Raw genomic sequence first — 7,471 nt, 5'->3', positions numbered from 1 at the left:
TGACCCGTTTTTGCATCCAATTTTTTCCCTGCCCATTTTAAAAACGGCTGAATTTGTACATTTTTTGGCACACACTTCCCTCTGTAGATAATGCCACACACTGCCCTCTGCAGATACTGCCACACACTGCCCCCTGTAAATACTGTCACAGCCCCCCTGTATGTAGTGCCACACAGCCCCCCTGTAAGAAGTGCCACACAGCCCCCTGTAGGTAATACCACACAGACCCCTGTAGGTAATACCAAACATCCTCCTGTAGGTAGTACCATACAGCCTCACTGTAGGTAATGCCACACAGCTCCCTGTAGGTAATGCCACACAGCCCCCTCTAGGTAGTGCCACACAGCCCCCAGTTGGTAATGGTAATGCCACACAGCCCCCTGTAGGTAATGCCACACAGCCCCCCTGTAGATAATGCTACACATTTCCCTGTAGGTAATGCCACACAGCCCCCTGTAGGTAGTTCTGCACAGTCCCCTTTTACATAGCACCCCCCTACCTTTCTGTAGATAGCGCCACCGTTCCAGGAAAAGTCCCTGACTTCAATGTCCATATATATATGGACAGTGAAGTCAGGGACTTCTCCTGGAGCCGAATCCCCAATCCCCGGCCACAGCGTTGCCGAAGCTGTGACCGAGGATTGGGGATTCCGCTCCTACAGGGAGCAAGAAAATACCCTCCTCCTGCTCACATGCACTTCGTACTGTGAGGAGGAGAGAGCGAGTGAGTGATGGAAGACACTGCCGTCACTCGGAAAAATTTGAATGATGGTTGTGTATTACCTGGCCCCATAAACTTCTATGGGAACTGGGCGGCCGGGAGAATGGCCGAAAATAGGTCATTACCCTTTTTTTCACGGCCCGGTTCAAAAATCAGTCATGTGAATAGCCCCATTCTATTGTTCCTACTGTGGCCGTGTGACGGCCCGTTTTTTGAGTGTCCGTCACACGCCGGGAAACCCTGTCATATGAATTTGGCGTAAGAGTTCAGAGCTACTTGTAAAGTTTATTAAGCAAACAATCTCTTGTATGATCACCATGATTAAACAATCATGGTAATCATCAGCTCCTTATCTACTCACAGGCAGTGAGATTTGTCATTCTTTAGGATGTTATTTCATAAAGACTTCAGTGTCTGGGTTGGCACTGTGACTCAGCTGAGTCACAGGCAGCGATATTTGTCATTCTTTGTGAGTTTATTTCACAAAAACACCATCTCTGGGTTGGCACTGTGACTCAGCCGAGCCACAGGCATTGACAATTCTCATTCTTTGTGAGCTTTATCCACACGGAGTCCGGGGATTCACATCTGTAGTCCAAAGATTTGTCACATCCGGGTTGGCACTGTGAGTCAGCCGAGCCACAGGCAGAAACATTTGTCATTTTTTAGACACAGTCTAGGGATCCAGATCTGTAGTCCAAAGATTTGTCAAGTCCAGTTTGGCACTGTGACTCAGCTGAGACACAGGCACAGAAAAAAATCCTTTGAGGTGGACCTATGTTTGCTGGTATTCATGCAAATTCCTTGGGATGCTTTTCCGAGGAAGAACTCAGTGGAAATTCCATATGAATGAGTCTGTGAGGTAGGTCTTGTTTTCTTCCTCAATGCAATCTTTGGAATTGCAGACACTCTAGGTCCAGTTCCCTCAATTGTCGGTGTAGAATCTATAATGTTTAAACCACTGGATTCAGTAACAGGGTAGGTCATGGCAGCTTTGCATTCATGACTTCCACTGCCAACTATTGGTTTCCTGTTGCAAGAGTACATGTTCTATGTGGTGTTCTTGATTCTGCATGCACTGAAACTTTTAGTGGTTGTTTGGAAACATTATAGTTATGCCTTGAGCTGCAGAGCCCTGCTGCTCATTACGGTAAATGTCTGAGGAGCTCCAAAACTTGTTCACTTTATATTTGTCCTCGTGTGGAGATTAAGGACAGCGTTCTTTTGCTCTCAAGAACCAGTGTAGCCATGGACAAATCAATATAAAATGTCCAAGACTTCATCCTGTTAAGATAAAAAAACAAATAAGCCTGTTTTTGTAGGAATACATTATCAGATAATTCTCATTTTATATTATTCTACTTCATACCACTAGATGGTCAATGAGTTGTTGAAAAGGAACAACAGTAAAAGTTATGTTTTAAGAAACTCCACTTCTACTCCAGTGGTTTTGTCTTTGATAATTGTGGAGCACTCTATCGAATCATAATCTTGGTGAAGGACTATAAAATTCACTATCTTTCTACCGTCTGTCAGAAAAGACAATTTCCCCCACTAACGATTACCATAAACCATGGTTTTCAACACTAAAAAAATAAGTATTTGTTAACGCATTAGAATAGGATTAGGGATTTGTGATTATTTAACATTTTCTGACCATAGAGCCAGTGTAAATCCAAGGTTGAGCTGCACTTTAATTCTGCAGGACACATGAGTAGACAGTGGACATACACACAGACAGGGTAGATACCTTCAGACTCCATGTCTGCCCTCTTTCGGTCTTTCTCAAGAAAGAGGGCAGATGCCAAGAACAATCCTCCTCCGATAGCGCTCACGAATACGCAGACCATGAGGGCATATTTCAGGCTGTTAAACATCAGCAGGTCGGATTCTGGCTTTCCTCTGCGGATGAGGTCAGATAGCTGAGGATAAGAAAATAACACATTGTTATGTAAGATGAATTATGGGAAATAGAATATGTGTAGATTTTTTTCAGACAGCGGATGCTGGATACTAATCCAGAAATCCGGTGACAGCAGACTGTAGGTGGTGGTGAGTGACAGCTCCTCACTGAGGGTGCTGTATGGGCATTGTGTGTGCACTATATGGTGGCTATATCTTTACTGTCTGTTTGGTGGGGGTGTACTGTATTAGTGCTGTCTCCTTTGTGTGAAATGTATGTGCGTGGTAAGTTGTTCACAAAGGGTGTCATGCAGGCTAAGACTGACCCCGACGGTAAAGAATTTTGCTTAGATACCCTTTAGGACGATGATGTAACTAATACTTACCACTCCGATCAGAGAGGGGCTCCATGCATCACCCAGCAGGTGGGACACAATTATTTGTAGGGCCTCTGCTGTGGATCGTCTTCTGGGGGTCACCACACTCTAAAACAAGAGGACATTCTGAGTAGGCAGAAGGAAACAGTTACTGAACCTAACTCAACAATGGCAGCCAGACAAAGTGACGGAATATCTGCACTACAATATCTGCAGACAGCGCAGTCTGTACTTGTAGTGTCCTCCGTCTCTTGTCTGGCAGTTATTGCAGAGTCAGTGGCATTTCATAAACTAGGCCGGAAAATAGACAACAGGCGACATAAATGTAATTTTAGCTGTAATAGAGAAACATCCTCGTGGTTTCTGATCACTTACCAGCAGGATGTCGTCCACAATGGCAAAATTCAGTGCCAGCAATAATGCCCCGATGGAGATGAAGATCTGAGGGGAGACAAAACATTCAGAAAAGACTAAATGGGGAATACGGGGAGGGGGCAGTACAATAAGTTACCTCTTATCCTGAACTCTGATGCACAGGGTGGGTATTAAACCTGTGTATAGACCTTACACTGTATAATAATGTATATGTGTATGAATACCTGTGTGTCTATGTGTATGTATAGCAGTATATCTGTATGTGTATGATATTCACAGGCATACACTGCATGTATGTATGTAAAGGTGTACTGTATGTTTATATATGTCTGCCTAAAGATAACAGTATGTGTATGTAAAGCTGTATATCTGTGTGTGTATGGTATCCACAGCTATATACAGTATGATTGTATGTATAGGTGTATATGTATGTATATCTACAGGTATGTGTATGGATATTGTTTCTTCACCTTTTTAATATAATTAAAAGAAAGAACATCAATGACAGAAAGCTGTTCATCAGCCACTTACATAGGAGGCCACAAGGCTGAAACTTGCCAATAACAAAGCCAAGAGCAGGAAAGGGGCGCCACCCAGCATTCCGCACGCACAGACTAATGCGTCTGCCCGCGGGCTGATTTTCCTGAACCTCTTGCTTATTTCCACGCCAGCTCCAACTCCCACGATTCCGGTGATCACAGTGATCATGCCAAAAATCAGACTGCAAAAAAAGAGATTATAGAGGTCATCAAATGGATTCTCCACAATTGTATATAAATGATGATTAAAGGACCTGAGTATGACTACTGCTCCAACTATCTGCATGTATCTAAAGATTAAATCCATAAACTCTGTTCTCAGGCTGACAGGGCTCTCTAGGGACCTATCCCAAATATCTTGTCAGTATAGAGCAGACTGTCACGTAGCAGTCTATATACACTATGAGGGTGAGGTTTTATATCACAGAATTGTTGAAGATTTTTTTGTGCGGTTTGGCAAATAAATATCCACAAGAATTTATTCACTGCAAATACACGTTGCGGAAATGTGTACATTTTTACAGTGAATTTTTCCCTTAGCATTGCAAAGAGTGAAATCTGAGGCAAATTCGCAGTAAAATCCACATTTAACACCCCATGTCTGAACCTACCCTGTAAATAGATGGCTGCCAGGAGCCCTGACCACTCACCGCGTAGCCGTGCCCAAAACTCAGGTAGAGAAAGGAAGAGTATGGACATAATGGCAGATAGCCGCCCTCACAACCTCCTGGCACACACAGTAAATAAGCGTTTACCTGTCATCAAATTGACATATTGCAGTCTGACATGGATCACTTCTGTATAGGATGACCCGGGCCCGCTTGTAGAAGGACAGAGCCCAGTGGGAGAGGGAGCCGGAAACAAATGTCACAGTTGTGAATCCCAGCATGGAAAGCATAAAGCTCGGGCTACAGAGAGAGAGAGAAATGTGAGTGACACAAGAGACACGGGGTAAAGCCAGCGACAACCATCACTACACGGAAAACACTCACTTTTTCAGCAGAGCTTTCACGTCGGTCGTCCAAGAATTGTTGTTTGGGTGTTTATTGCTTTTTTGTTCTGCGGCTCCTCTGGATGGTTCCTTCATAAAGAAGATAAGAAGCAGGACGGCTATAATCCCCAGACCTGGAATGATCTGTCCAGAAGAAGGAGGAGACAATATATATATGTAGCGGTATTACAAATATGAAGTGACTGAAGCCAGAGGGGCAAAACATAGAGATGACTAATAACATAAATGACTATCTATAGCCTCCGGACTGATACTCAACTTTCCCAAGTCCCTACTTATTGTTTATGGTTCCAGAAGATAATGGGAGCAATTCCAATAACAAAAAATAACAAATAATAGTTTGCCTGCAGGAATCCTGCAATCCTCTCACTTACCCGCAGTGCCCAGTGCCAGTCACCACCAAGAGCGCTTGTCACTTTGGCCCCCATGATGTATCCAAGGCCACTTAATAGGCAAAAATGAAGAAGATTTATAGTTAAGAAAGGGCATAATCTCTGCACAAATATAACTATAGACATAGATATAAACGGTATAAACTTCTACACTCACCAGCCTACGGGGATAGCAGTCCAAAAGATGGACAACATGCGGCTTCGCTGGTCTGCTACAAATAGGTCGGCGATGATGGAGGGGGCAATGGTGGAGTAACTTGCCGCGCCAATCCCAACCAGTCCTCGCATTAGCAGGAACAGCCAGAAATACTGGGGAAAAGGAAAAAAAATCATAATTAATAACATCTTTAGTAAAGCTTTACCATTGGGACTTTAATATTGATGGCCTATTGTTAGGATAGACAATGAAGGAAATAAATAAAAACTCCATTGGGTCGCTTGTTGGGGGTCCGGAGGTCAGAGCCCCACAGATTGAGAATGGAAGAAAGATAGGTTATCAATGGGAATGTCCCAGAAAACCCCTTTAATAATAAACATAGGATGTTACCTTATCAGGAATAAATGAGCTGCCAAGGATGGAGGCTGACCAGAGGGTGATCCCAATACAGAGCAGATATTTTCTATTCCAGTGATCACCCAAATATCCAAATACTGGAGCCACCAACATGAAGCTGCAGAGGAAGACTGAAAGGGAAGGGGGAGAGAAGAGGTGAAAGGAAGATACAACAGACATTTATATATGGACAAACTATTAAATCCTGCATTTTAACCAAATTCCCCACTTTTTTTTAATTCCCACTCTCATTCATTAATGTAAAGCTTTACCTTTCAATTACTTTTGCAGTTTGATAAAACTTTTTGTAACTCTGTGTATATAGTAAAAACGATATAGTACATCTTAATGTCATATTTTGGGTTATCATTGGAACCCATCAACAAGCAGGTAAATGCTGCTGATGGATGTTATTATGGCCTTATTATGGATTTGTCAGCCCAGTCACAGCAGAACACCATTATCCTAGGTTTTCATGTCGCGGTCATGTCGCAAAAACACTGCAAAATCGTGCTGTTTTGTGGCGATTTACGCCAATAAAACACATTTTGACCGCGACGTGTGTACCCAGCCTTATGTAGTGCAACCAACTGTCTTATTTCTTCACTAGAACCTGATGACATCACAACCTTGTGTCAGTCAGATCATGAGATTCCAGTGAATAGATTCGTCACCTTCTCTAGAATATTGATTTAGTTCCCAAAATGGCGGATACCAGGTGACTTACAGAACAAGATTTTATATTAATATTTACCTGCTTGCAGCAAACCAGATCCACTGTCTTTCAGATTAAATGATTTTTCTAAATATGGCAGCGCCCCTGTCAGATAAAAAGAGAGATGTCACTAGAAGCAATGCATGTATTTCCATCATATATGTTTATGGCACATCCACAGGATATATGGATGTGTGACAACGTCTTCCCCATAGACTGTAATGATGAGGTCCATTGAGTTTATAGGAGTTAAAGGGGTTTTCCCACTTTTGACATTTATCACCTATCCACAGTATAGGTGATAAATGTGTGATCGCTGGGGGCCCCACCACTGGGACCCCCACCTATCTATAGAACGGGCATCCCGACCCCCGTTCCTTCTCACTGCACGATCGTGATTTAGAAAAACGATTATAGCGCACACTCCTGCACACTCCTGCACTATAACCGTTTTTCTACTGAAATTGGACGTTCGCTATAAGTGCCTCCACAGCTACAGCACTGATAAACCCCAGAAATAAAATGAAGTACCCCACACCTACCAGTGACACTGAGCCGATCCATGTAGGATAGCAGATTTATATAGAACAGAATCCCTACAATAACGATGGATCGTGTGTAGGAGATTCCAGTACGGTCATGTACGTCCTCTGCTCTGGGGCTTTCACCATCGTCTTCATCCATTTCACATGGAGGAGCCAAAAGGCCTTTCTCCACGTCCACGTTCTCATGGCGAGACGCCATGTTCACGGATTTTGAGACTGTAAACTCTGGTAATAGAAACAGAAAAGGGACATAATATTTAATCACTTTATATTACTATTAGGGTATATTCACATGCGGCAGATTTATTGCATAGATTTCTGTGACTGGCAATAAGTTCGAT

The 7,471-nt window shown here is 43.1% G+C and overlaps 1 long non-coding RNA gene across 1 annotated transcript; it reads right to left on the bottom strand.

Annotated features, from left to right (window-relative positions):
• Positions 1-985: 985 nt before the first annotated feature.
• LOC142656441 (uncharacterized) lies at positions 986-2,656 on the bottom strand. The gene is made up of 2 exons (XR_012849676.1): positions 2,471-2,656; positions 986-2,004 (listed from the first exon to the last, which is right to left on the bottom strand). It is a non-coding gene; the product is annotated as an uncharacterized LOC142656441 (long non-coding RNA).
• Between the last annotated feature and the right edge of the window lie 4,815 nt (positions 2,657-7,471).

The sequence above is a fragment of the Rhinoderma darwinii genome, chromosome 6 (genome assembly GCF_050947455.1).
Source record: "Rhinoderma darwinii isolate aRhiDar2 chromosome 6, aRhiDar2.hap1, whole genome shotgun sequence".
In the NCBI taxonomy this organism is placed as follows: Eukaryota; Metazoa; Chordata; class Amphibia; order Anura; family Rhinodermatidae; genus Rhinoderma; species Rhinoderma darwinii.
This window is presented reverse-complemented; position numbering and strand designations above follow the sequence as displayed.